Genomic DNA, 13,458 nt, shown 5'->3' on the forward strand with positions numbered 1-13,458 from the left:
CCTGAGCTAAAGGGATATCAATTCCATCCATAGCTAAGCATAGAGAAGCAGCTATGCAAATGAAACTCTGGGTACTCTTAGAAACAGGAGAAAATGGGGAATGAATTTTAGGTAGTCAATTCAACAATTGCCCACCACACTTTGCTTCTTTATCCTCTGCTAACCACAATTTCTTAGCTCCTCTTCTTGCAACTGGAAGCTCCTGAACTTGATTTATAACTCCCGTGCTCTGTCCCATTCTCCACCAACTCTTATTCTATTCATATACAAGGTCTATTCTTAGAATGATGGGTCTATGAAAGGCATAAATTTCCCTGAAACTCATTCTTTCCCACCCAAAGCAATGGGTCATGCTAAAAAGCCCCTTCTCGACTACTGAGAGCAAAGACCAGAGGAATAATAAGATCTAAGGGTCAGAGCCTGCTGGAAACATGGCATTGTCAGAATAAAACCAGCTTTGGCCATGGAAACTATCTAGTCAGCATAGTTCTAGCTCAGCATAGATAAGATGCACAGTAAAAACAGGATGACAGGACTGGAGACCCTCGGCATGCAGTCAAAAATAAGGCTTCCTGGGTGATGGGAGGCCTAGGACCTCTAGTATCTAAAATGCATCCCTGATTAGGGATGTGATGTACTGCTTACAAAGGACTCATTGGTCCCTATAGTTGACAGCACAGGGAGAACCAAGGCCAGGGCAGAGGAGTTCAGGGCCTTGAAGACAAGAGAGTAAAAATAATCAGGATTTAGCCAAGTAGGTGGGAAGAAGAGCATTTCCTACCGAGTGCAGGGAGCTACAGTCATTCATAAAATAATTAGTGAATTCTGACTGTGTATCTGAAGATGAACAAGTTGTCCTGCTCACATGGAGATTACAGTAGGTAAGGGCATGTATTAGTCAAATTTCTTTTGGCTTTAGGAAGCAAAATGTCCTTGCAGGCCTGTTGGAAGAATACTAGAGGTTCTTAGAGAATTCACAGGGACTAAGGCATCTTGGGGCACCTTACTAGCTGGAGGTTAACCACCTCCTCTGAGAGTACTCTTGTTAGTGTGAGGGGGTTTCTGTGTCCAATCTCTGTGGGTATCAGTTCCAAATTCCTAAAGGGAGAATCCGATTGGTTCACCTTGAGTGACTTAACTATGTATGTATGGTTCAGGGTCCAAGATTGTGAGGTACAGACATGGTTGTTGGAGTCCTACCCTATCTGTGAGTTGTAGTTTCCAAAGAAGGGCAGAATGCTGTGAACTTGAAGATCCCTGTGGACAGGGAGGTAGATAAGTAATAGCAATTACAGCCTAGTGTTACCACTGCTGTGTTATGGGAAGCATGAAGTTATGTGGGAGTGTATCAGTCAAGATTCTTTTGGAGACAAGATTTAGAAAACCAACTTAAACCAATTTAGGCAAAAAGGGGATTTAAAAAAATATTTTATTTATTTATTTGAGAGAGAGAGAGCAGAGGGAGGAACAGAGGGAGGAACAGAAGGGAAGGGAGACGGAGGGGAAAGAATCTTGAGCAGACTCCCCACTGAGCATGGAGCCCAAGGTGGGACTCAATCTCACAACTGAGAGTATGACCTGAGCCAAAACGAGAGTTGGCGGCTCAACTGACTGAGCTGCCCAGGCACCCCCAAAAGGGGAATTTATTGGAAGGCTCACACTGCGAAGAGTGAGGGGCGGATAATATCAGTGGTCACTAGAACTAGGGACCAGAATGCTGCTAGGTATTGTTTTTTCCTCAAGCTCTCAACCCCACTTCACTCTGTGTTGTCAAATTCTTTCTCGTAGAAAAACTTTCTTTGGGTGTCTGGGTGGCTCAGTCAGTTAAGTGTCTGCCTTCGGCTCAGGTCATGATCCCGGGGTCCTGGGATCGAGTCCCGCATTGGGCTCCTTGCTCAGCAGGGAGCCTGCTTCTCCCTCTGCCTGCCACTCTCTCTGTCTCTGACAAATAAATAAATAAAATCTTAAAAAAAAAAAAAAAGAAAAGCTTTCTTTACACAGCATGGAATATGGCCACCAGCCGCTCCTGAGTCTCATATCTCTTGTCCTTACCACCAGAGAATAAATCTCTTTGTTCAGCTTCAGTTACACAAATCCTAAGGAATGACCCTGATTGGCTTGGCTTTAGGTGTGAGTTTATTCCCTAAGCAATTAACTGTGTGTAGAGAGGTAGAACAATGCAAAAACATATTCCACACTACATCTTCATGCTTATTAAATGACATACCAAAATGATTGATACCAAATGCTTTAGGTTAATATTCCCTGTACTAGTTATCTATTGCTGTGTAACAAGTTACTCCCCAACTTATTGGCTTAAACAGCAATCAGTATTTATGATCTCTCATAGTCTCTGTGGTTTGAAATTCAAGACTGGCTTAGCCAGGTGGTTCTGGCTCAGGGTCCCTCCTGAGGTTGTAGTCAGGTTGTCGGTTGGGGCTGGAGTTATCTGAGGTCTTGACTGGGGCTGCAGGATTCACTTCCGAGATGGCTCGCTCACATGGTGTTCAGTCCCTCCACATGTGGGCCTCTCCCCAGGGAGCTTGAGTGTCCTTATGACATGGTGGTGCTTTTCCCCGAGTGAGCAATCCAAGTGAGTGCAAGGTGAAAGCCACAGTGTTTCTAATGGCCCAGCCTCAAAGGTTATGCTCTATCATTTCTGCAATATCATTTTCATTACACAAGTTGGCTCTATTAAATGTGGGAGGGGAGTACACAAAGATGGGAGTACCAGGAGGTAAGAATCACGGCGGGGGGGGGGGGCTGCCTTAGAGCTGTCATAGGCTACTGTATTCCCCAAAACACGTCCTGTAGAACTGGGATGTTAAAAATTGTTACATGGAGATGGGGATTTGCAGCCAAGTCAGTTTGGGAAAGGATAGGCTGAACCAAGTTAAACAAGTGTTTCCATAGAGCTTTCAGTACATCCATACCTGCTTTGAATCCCTGAAAGGGGAGTAGAGTAAATAGCACCAAAATTTCTTTCTCATTCTCAGTTCTTCCTCCAGTGGGCCCTTCTCCCCTCCCCGCATCTCTCTGCTTCCTACCCTGTAAAAGCTTATCAGAATGCTGCCTTCTCCTGTTAAAAATGTATATTTCTGGGGGCACATGGCTGGCTCAGTTTGAAAAGCGTGTGACTCTTGATCTTGGGGTTGTGACTTTGAGCCCCACGTTGGGTGTAGAGATGACTAAAAAAATAAACTTAAAAAAATGTACATGTGGGGCGCCTGGGTGGTGCAGTTGGTTAAGCGGCTGACTCTGGTTTTGGCTCAGGTTATGATCTCTGGGTTGTGAGATTGAGCAGTCAGCATGGAGTCCACCTGAGTTTCTCTCTCCCTCTCCCTTGCCCCTCCCCCCCCACATGCATGTGCTCTCTCTCTCTTTCTAAAATAGATAAATAAATCTTTAAAAAATGTACATTTCTGGCAAGGCAGTATTTTCATTTGGAGATACTTGTCCTTGACCCTCCAAAGCCTTCCTATTCATTTGGCAATCCCATGAAAATCTGGGAATGATTAAAAAGTAAAAGAACAGGGTGCCTGGGTGGCTCAGATGGTTAAGCGTCTGCCTTCGGCTCAAGTCATGATCTCAGGGTCCTGGGATCGAGTCCCGCATCAGGCTTCCTGCTCCTTGGGAGCCTGCTTCTCCCTCTGCCTCTCTCTCTCTCTCTCTGTCTCTCATGAATAAATAAATAAAATCTTTAAAAAAAAAAAAGTAAAAGAACACATTTTTCTTTTGAGGTGAGTGGTCAGTCTCTAAGGAAATTCTGCAAAGAAGTTTCACAGAGCTCTCTATGTTGGTGATAGTGTTGGGTGATACTGAGTCATATAGTGGCAAGTTCTGTTTGAAGGCCAATACCCATTTATATGTGAAAATTTGGGTTGCTTCTTTAAGATATATTTGTTGGTGGGCTGAGGAACAAGGTCGTGAGAAGAGGAGGACTTGGTGATGCTGCCATTTCTATGGTCTCAGGGCTCTGCCCCTTTCGCAGAACTTCCAACAGCGCCATGTTGGGACAGAGCATCCGGAGGTTCACAACCTCTGTGGTCTGCAGGAGCCACTATGAGGAAGGCCCAGGGAAGAATTTGCCATTTTCAGTGGAAAACAAGTGGCGATTACTACTTATCATGACTTTGTACTTTGGATCTGGATTTGCTCCACCTTTTTTTTTTTTTTATAGTAAGACATCAGCTGCTTAAGAAATAAGGATGTTTTAATTAATCCATCAAACATGTGAAAAGGAACATTTTAAGAGGTGTAGGCTCTTTGAAAAATAGATCAAACTCTTGTTTTCAACATACTCAATATGTTTGTAAATAAACTTATGGCATGAATCCTTAATGCCTCTTCTCTGAAACATGGAATGTAATAGTTGTGCTTACTGTTTGATTTGGGAAATATTCCAGGATTAGTTTGGTCAAATTAGTGTGTGATTTAGCCTGTTTCTTGTTTTTAGATTTTGAGGTTTTATTTAATTTTTGATTACTAGGTCAGGACCTTGTTGGTAATTTATGTTATTAAAAATGCAAACTTGGGGGCGCCTGGGTGGCTCAGTTGTTAAGCGCCTGCCTTCGGCTCAGGTCATGGTCCCAGGGTCCTGGGATCGAGCCCCGCATCGGGCTCCCTGCTCCCCGGGAAGCCTGCTTCTCCCTCTCCCACTCCCCCTGCTTGTGTTCCCTCTCTCGCTGTGTCTCTTTCTGTCAAATAAATAAAATCTTTAAAAAAAAAAATGCAAACTTGAAAGAAAAGAGATATATTTGTTGGTGGAAATACAATGTATGGATTAGTAACATCTTGTACTTTGAGTTTTTGCCAGCAAATACTTTCAGTTTTGGGACCTTCTCCACCTCCTCTTGTGTAAGTGGGTTTTGTTGTTGTTGTTTCTTTTGTTTAGGTTATTTGTCATGGCCACAACCCAATTTATTTGAAGTGTTTTTATCACATTTCTGTAAGCTGGTTATACCATCCTGAATTATTTAACTTGGTATAAACACTAAGGTATGTATATGGAAGCTCCTATACCATATGTGTTTATGGAAATGTGCTTATTTAGATGTTTCCAGGAATAGCATCTGCTCTTATGCATCTTTTATAATATTTTGCATGGAGCCCTTATAATAATAGATCTTCACCATCTGATAATTTTTCACTGAAGAGAGTTTCACCTCTTATGTTTTTGGTAAATGGTCATTTTTAATACTTTGGAGCAAAAAAGGATCTAAATTAAAAATAAGAAGTGATCGGGGCGCCTGGGTGGCTCAGTCGTTAAGTGTCTGCCTTCGGCTTGGGTTGTGATCCCGGGGTCCTGCGATTGAGCCCCACGTCGGTCTCCCTGCTCCGTGGGAGGCCTGCTCTCTCCCACTCCCCCTGCTTGTGTTCCCTCTCTTGCTGTCTCTCTCTCTCTGTCAAATAAATAAAATCTTAAAAAAAAAAAAAAAACCATCAATAAAAAAAGCTTTCCGGAGATCTTTAATTTTCATTATCCAGTGCATACTTTTTAGAAAGAGCTGATGTCTGTGCACATTATCTCAAATGGAAAAACCCAAGTTTATTCAACCTGTGATTCACATGGAAATCTAGGTCCATAAAGGCTGCTGAGAATAAATTCTCCTTTCCATCCTTCTTCTCTGGACTGAAAATTTGGGCTTACTCTGGGTTCCTGCTTACAGTGTTCTCAGGCAGCCTGTCTTCCTGCACAAAATGAAGTTTCACAGTATCCAGTGTTACCTAATGGCCTCTTTTAAATTGCAAATCCACTTTAAGAGTCTTTGGTTGTCTCTATGGAGAGAAGACTTAATAAATCTCCAAATACAATCCCACAGAGACCTGTATGTGCCCAGCTACTAATTTCAGAAAACAATGAATCATGCAGTAAGCTACATCTACCTTCTTGAAATAGCACTTGAAACAACCTATTATTAATAACATTTCCTGAGTTCTCAAAACCAGACAATCAGCTCTATGTAGGGGAATATCTTGATATACCGAAACATACATTGGTTCAAATGTAGTAAGGAAATGCAACCATTTTGACTGTAAAATTTCCTGCTTTTAAAACTAGGAGAGGTGGGGCACCTGGGTGGCTCAGTCATTAAGCATCTGCCTTGGGCTCAGGTCATGATCCCAGGGTCCTGGGATCAAGCCCCACATCCGGCTCCCTGCTGAGGCGGGAAGCCTGCTTCTCCCTCTCCCACTCCCCCTGCTTGTGTTCTCTCTCTCGCTCTCTCTCTCTTTGTCAAATAAATAAATAAAATCTTTTGAAAAAAAAAAAAAAAACTAAGAGAGGTGCCCAAGGGCCTCCAAATGTATGCACCAAGGTCTCCATAGAATGTTTTGCAAACCACCAGCAAGATGCAAGATGATTTTAGGTGGTACATGGATAAACTTTCAAAAAAATTATAATTACTATTTACTTGTTGTAGTGGGTCCAGTGGTGTCTTTCTCAAAATTTGTGTTTACCCAGAACCTCAGAGTGTGACCTCATTTGGAAATAAGATCTTTGCAGATGTAGCTAATTAAGGATTTTTTTTTTATTGCTAATTAAGGATCTTGAGATGAAGTAATCCTAGGTTTAGGGTGGGCCTTGAATCCAATGACTAGTATCTTTATAAGAGAAAGGAGAAGGAGATTTGGATACAGACATATAGAGAAAATGGTTATGTGAATATGAAGATAGAGGTTGGAGTGATGTGTCTACAAGCCAAGGAACATCAAGAAGCTAGGAGAGGGGTGTGGGACAGTTTCTCCCTCAGAAACTGCAGAAGTAACCAACCATAATGACACATTTATTTTGACCTTCTGGTCTCCCGAACTATGAAAGAATAAATTTTTGTTGTTTGAACCCATCCATTTTGTCATAATTTGTTATGGCAGCCTTAGGAAATGAAGACTCTTTAAAAGATGTATTACATAATATATGCACAGTATATAAAGCCTGTGATTTCACAGCTGTTACTGTTCAGACTAGTATTCTCTAAATTTATTTAGGTAGCAAAACATGCACTGATTAAAAAAAAAAGTAAAATTTAGGGGTGCCTGGGTGGCTCAGTTGGTTGAGCGACTGCCTTCAGCTCAGGTCATGATCCTGGAGTCCTGGGATCGAGTCCCACATCGGGCTCCCTGCTCAGCAGGGAGTCTGCTTCTCCCTCTGACCCTCCCCCCTCTCATGTGCTCTCTCTCTCTCTCATTCTCTCTCTCAAATAAATAAATAAAATCTTAAAAAAAAAAAAAGATGAAGTACTCACAGTAAAGAAGACCCTGCTCAAATCCCCTAGCATTTAAAAAAAAAAAAAAAAAGTAAAATTTAGGAGGCAGGAAGATATTGCAAAGCTGAGGTGGGTAGCATGTGGATGGAGGACCAGTTTGGGAGCCATTACTGTTGCTGCCCATGGGCTACTTCCATCTGGGGTGGCATTGTGGGAGGTCCAGGTCAACTCGCATCTCCACCCCTAATTAACTCTGTGACTTTGGGTAAAATACAAATAATGGCCTCAAGAAGCCCCGCCTCCCTCAGCAGCAAAATGGGGCAAGTAATAAATATCTTACAAAGCTTACGTAGGGATTCTGAGTTCCTTTTCCTTCAGCCTTAAAATACTGAAAGCTCGGTTATCCAAACCAATTTCGTTAAGTGTGGGGGTGGGGGAGCTCCTGGCAGCTGGGTTGATACATAAAAGAACATTTTGGAATCAGTGCCCTCAAAAGTGAGTTGCAGGCGATAGACAAATAGGGCTGAGCAATATGGGAAGTGAATTGTGGTATAGAGGTAGGAACTGACTCGAGTCAGCCTTGATGAGTCATAGTTGGTCAACTTTCTGTTATTTCTGCGTCTTATGCTTTTTATGAGTTATGATGGCCTTTATTTCTCCCTCTTTTCAACCCTATAATCCTGGAATTCATAAAAATGAGGAAAAGAACTCTAGATGGAATCTGACATATCTTAGATACAGGAAAATGTATTTAAGAAAGTTCAGAGATCTTTTGTAAATTTGATGCAAATCCCTAGAAATACTCCAGGATGGTTTCCTAAGCAGACTTGGCTGGAAGCAGTAAGGTGAATTGGAATGGGAATTATACAGCTAGCATCTTTTAATGTGCTAGCCAATGGGTAGACACTGTATTCAATGGTTATCTCATTTAATCAGTCCTGAAATCTTTGAGGTAGGTATTGCTATTAAAATTCTTATTTTACAGATGGGAAAACTGAGGCATGGAGAAGTTAAGTAACTTATCTCAGGTGACATAAAGATTAAGTTGTTCAAGATCATCAAACAAGGCAGTCGGCCTTGGGAGGCTGCACTCTTAACCTCCTCATTATACTGTGTGAAGGCTTAAAAAAATGTAGAAATACAGGAAGGGGAAGAATGCCCCTACATTGTGCAAGAGATAGAACTTGGTCTTTGGAGTCAGGCAGGTCTTATTACAGCCCTGGCTATGCTACTTAGCAACTATTTGACCCACTACTTAGACTCCATGAACCTCAGATTTCCCATCTGTAAAGTGGGTGCAGTAATATATACATCACAGCATTCCTGTGGGAATTAAGTAAAATGTTGTCTATCCAATACACTGTGGGAACCAAGTGTTTCTTCGGAGGTAACTTACCTAATCCTCACAACAACACTTTGAGGTAGGTATTCTTATTATCACTCCTATTTTACAGGTAGGAAAATTAAGGTTTAGAGACATTAAGTAACTTTCCCAACATTACACTCAGCAGAGCAAGAATTCAAACTTATGAAGTCTGATTCCACAATGCAAGCTCTCATCTGTTTCCTTCCACATGTGAAAAAGACCTGGGAATCGGGGTTAAAGACAAGCTTGAGAAGGTTCTGCAAGTACAGCAGCTGGAGAAAAAGCCAGTTCATACTTAGAGTACATTCATGCAAAAATAGGGTCCAGTACGTATGCTGTGTTCTGTGCTGTTCAGATTGCATCTATAGTGGGGTGGTCAAGTCTGGGTGATACTTTTTAACGGGTACTAACAAACTGAAAATGACTATAATAATGACAGGGGTTGAAAATGACCTCAAGAGAGGAACAGCTGAAAATGTTTGGTTTGATGAAGGTGCACAAGGGGTCAGAGAAATAGATGTCTTTGGGAAAGACTGCTGTCCAGCAGGTTGACCATACCTTGATCTAATCACTATGGGTCCTGACTCCGTTCCTAGACTTGAAAGTTCAAGGGTTTTACTGTATTAGTTAATCAATATTCAGAGTTGAGCATATACTTGGCAATTGATTCATACTAACCAAACCTCTAAGAGACTGATGCATATGCTGGAATGTTAATTAATTGCTTAAAATAGGAACATAAGTACCAAATAGATTTTATACATGTATTAGCTGATCAGAGTACCTTTTTATTTTTAGGGGGTCTTATATTCTTCTGTCAGAATGTGTATTAACCCTGTGGTAATAAGCTAACTTGTTAGCTTGCAAGCAGGGTAAAATGGCAAGCCCTTTATGTTTTCTGACAGGGTGATGGTCAAAAACTGATGTCTCATTATTTTATTGACTAAACTTATTCATGCGGACAATATTCCATATGAGCTTTTGAACATCTGTATCTTGTCTGCAAATTGTTTTTATTCTTTTTTTTTTTTTTAAAGATTTTATTTATTTATTTGAGAGAGAGAGAATGAGAGAGAGCACATGAGAGTGGGGAGGGTCAGAGGGAGAAGCAGACTCCCTGCCGAGCAGGGAGCCCGATGCGGGACTCGATCCAGGGACTCCAGGATCATGACCTGAGCCGAAGGCAGTCGCTTAACCAGCTGAGCCACCCAGGCGCCCCTGCAAATTGTTTTTATTCTTTACTTGTTTTTCAGTTGGGTCATTTTAAATTGGATGTTAGATTTCTATTGCATTTCCTTTTTGTACAGTGTAAAGTGTTTTTCAAAATTATGTGTAACGTTAGACAAAATTATTTAAAGTCAATACATTTTTATTTAAGGAATTCTACATGTCGTGATTCCTTCCACTGCCCATCAAGTTCACAGCAGTTCCTCTAAAGCTTGAGTCAGGGTTTATCTTCCAGATAGGTCTTTTGAAAAGAACCTATGGTTAATTCACAGTTGTGCTGTGTTCAGTCAATAATCGTTTTAGTTGGGCTTCTTTTATCTCCACTTGACTATGGACATACTGATGACATACTTCAAACATTTCCCCACCTGGCATCTTTGAGATCTAATCTCTTCACATGATTTGCTTTAGGGCCACTTTTAGGGTCAGAGTAAATGCATCATATGGTTCTGCATTTCAAACACCCTCGAAACATGAATGAATTCAAATCATATTCCCTCCCCAGTTATCACCCCCAAGAATAGTACAGACTGTGGGATATGCCAATAGCTTAGGTCAAAATATTTAAACATTTGGTCTTTCATACTTTTAGCAACTCTGTCTTGTAGTTCTTTCCCACAGATCTAACAGTTCTGTGAGGAAAGCAAAACCACATCGTTACTCTAGGAGGCATTTTCAGTGATGTGAGTCTACAGGAAAAGCCCTGTGGGGATAGACCTCAGTTATCTATTGGGTTGTTTCCTATTGATTGATAGGTTTTTTAAAATATAAATGTATGTGTATATAAAATATTAATCTATGTTTAGATAATTCAGATAAAATGAGATTTATATGTATATGTCATAAAAAATGAGGTATAAAATTTTGTTATATCAGTTACAATATTGTCTGTCATAATTCACTTGCTTTTTGACTTTCTATTTGATTTGATTTATTTATTTTATTTTAATTCCAGTATAGTTAACATACAGGATTATATTAGTTTTAGGTGTACGATATAGTGATTTAACAACTTTATACATTACTCAATGCTCATCATAAGTGTATTCTTTAAGTCCCATCACCTATTTCACCCATCCCCCTCCCCCGGAAAAAGTTGTTCCCTGTAGTTTTTTTTTTTTTTTTAAGATTTCATTCATCCACTTGACAGAGAGAGAGAGAGAGCACAAGCAGGGGGGAGTGGCAGGCAGAGGGAGAGGCAGAAGCAGGTTCTCCACTGAGCAGGGAGCCCGATGTGGGGCTCGATGTGGGGCTCAATCCCAGGATCCTGGGATCATGACCTGGGCCGAAGGCAGACACCCAACCAACTGAGCCACCCAGGGGCCCCTCTTCTCTGTAGTTAAGTGACTTTCTTTATATGTCTTCTGCCATGCCCGTAATGTTCTGAGTTTTATGTTTTATCAAAATAGCTTTCTTCCCCCAAGATTATATTTTCCCATTTTTTATCCTTTAAAAAATTTACATTTTAAATACAACTGGAATTTATTTTAAAGTGTAGCATGAAGAAGGCATTTAATTTTAATTTTTTCCTTCTCCTAACACCATTTATTAAATACTCTGTCATTTCCTGACTGGTTTTAAATGCCTCATTTATCATAAACTAAGATCATATGTATGTATATATATATATATTTTCTGGACTTTTAATCCTATTCTATTGATCTATTTGCCTATTTTTCACAAAGCACATTATTTTAAATGTTGTGACTTTAAGGTACATGTTGATATCTGGTAAAATAAGTCATTTTTTTTGTTCTTTTTCTAAAGAATCTTGACTTTTTTGGCACATCTCATAGATGAACTTTAGAATTAGTTTGCCAGTTCTGTAAAATAACCTGTTGGAATTTTGATTAAAATTGCATCACATATATTATTTAATTTGGGGAGCATTAATATCTGTATAATATTGAACCTTTTTATCTAGGAATATCTTTTAAGGCTTTCATTAAAATTATATAGTTATCTTCAATACATTTCATACTTTTAAGTTTTTTTTATGTAATGCAGGGTTTCATTGGAATTGAATTATAGTGCTCTTCTCTATTACATTTTCAAATTAGTTGTTGCTGATTAGGAAAAGCTGTAGATTTTTATATGTTAATCTTGTTTCTACCTTTCTGAAAATTATAATTAGTCCAGAGAGATATTGTGTGATTGCCATGGATTTTCTGAGTATATATCTACCTTGCTAGTATATTTATAAGTATTTCATATTTATTTCTTTTTTTCTGATCTTTTTGTATTGACCAGTAACTCTAGGGCAAAATTATTGACCATAGAAGTAGGCAGCATTTTATCTTGTTCCTGACTTTTATGGAGATGTGGTATTTTACTCTTCAGAATAGTTTACAGATATTTTACTTTTCAGAATGATATTTGGAAATTGGCAAAATGTTGATAACTGTTGAAGATGAGTGATAGGTACACAGAGATCATTATTCTTTCTGTGTGTATATGTTTGAAATTTCCATAATAAAATGTTAAATGAAAAAAAATAGAGCCAAATTAAAAAAAAATAAGAATTGTTTTAGGTTTTTGGGTGGAAATCCCTTTTCAATTTAAGGAAGCATCTTTTTTTCCTAACTTATTGTAAATTTTCTATTTGGGATGGGTATAGAATATGCGTCTTCAAGAAACTATTTTTGAAAGAAAAACTGTGACATGGCCTACCCATCTCAAAAGACCAAGGAAAAGCATGAGACTCTCAATATAAAAAATTGAGAACTCACTCGCCAAATATTTAAATTGGCTTCTCTCTCATCAACTGACAGTTTTCAATAAAAGAAGTGCCTCGAGGGCCCTCACTCATGGCTGAAAACACAGAAGGGACTAAATAAATCATGTATCATTGTTAGAGGGCTTTCAGGAGGAGAGAGATGTAGGTCATGGTAGCTGTGTTGTACCACCCTGGTCCCCTCTCAGGACCGAAGGACTTATCCCCCAGCTGCTTGGATTATAGTTGGCTGACACTTTTCAGCTGCCAACCCTTTCCAGGAATTGCCCGTGGCTGGAAAGAACCACCTTGCTCGAGCTTCTGCGCCCTTCCCAGGAGCAGCTGTGTCCAATGACAGGCCTGTGTGGGGCTATAGAATCCTAGCTTCCTTGCCCAACTCAAAACAGGTTGAAAGGGCTTTCCTAGCTTCAGAGCTCCATGCTGGCTGGCTGATGAGGCCTTAGAATTGCCAGATAAAATAAATACCAATGCCCAGTTAACTTTCAGTTTTAGATAAACAACAATTTTTTAGAATCAGCATGCCTTAAATATTGCAGGGGACATCTTGCTGCTAAAATTCGTTTTGCTGTTTATCTCAAATTCAAAGTTAAATGTGTTTATTTGCTAAATCTGGCAGCTCACAGAGGCATGGGGGCCTGACTTCTCCTGTAAGCCTGCTTCTTTTTTTTTTTTTTTTTTTGGATTTAACAGATATATTCAGGACATTCCATCGTAAAAGAACAGAATACACATTTTTTCAAGTGCTTCCTTCCCTTACTCCACCTGTTGATTCTTGAGAGCACTCTCCAACCAACTCCCTGCATGCTGTTGTCTCAGAGTCTGCTTTCTCACTAACGAGTCTGCGATAGAGAATTAAAACACCTTTCCTTGCCCTGCCCAAATTTCAAAACCAATTGAGAGATTGGCACATGGGTCCAAAAGACAGA

General features: G+C 40.0%; 1 long non-coding RNA gene, 1 other non-coding gene and 1 pseudogene across 3 annotated transcripts in view; 2 read left to right on the forward strand and 1 right to left on the reverse strand.

Annotated features, from left to right (window-relative positions):
• The window catches only part of LOC129045772 (uncharacterized), a 306,077-nt gene that overhangs the window by 28,574 nt on the left and 264,045 nt on the right, over positions 1-13,458 (forward strand). The window lies entirely within an intron of this gene.
• LOC123837895 (cytochrome c oxidase subunit 7C, mitochondrial-like) lies at positions 3,866-4,357 on the forward strand (annotated as a pseudogene).
• Positions 10,394-10,521, reverse strand: LOC123845148 (small nucleolar RNA SNORA18). The gene has a single exon (XR_006790982.2). It is a non-coding gene; the product is annotated as a small nucleolar RNA SNORA18 (small nucleolar RNA).

This window comes from Mirounga angustirostris, unplaced genomic scaffold (genome assembly GCF_029215605.1).
Source record: "Mirounga angustirostris isolate CCGP_5_RB_7025 unplaced genomic scaffold, mMirAng1.0.hap1 SCAF_5, whole genome shotgun sequence".
Lineage (NCBI taxonomy): Eukaryota > Metazoa > Chordata > Mammalia > Carnivora > Phocidae > Mirounga > Mirounga angustirostris.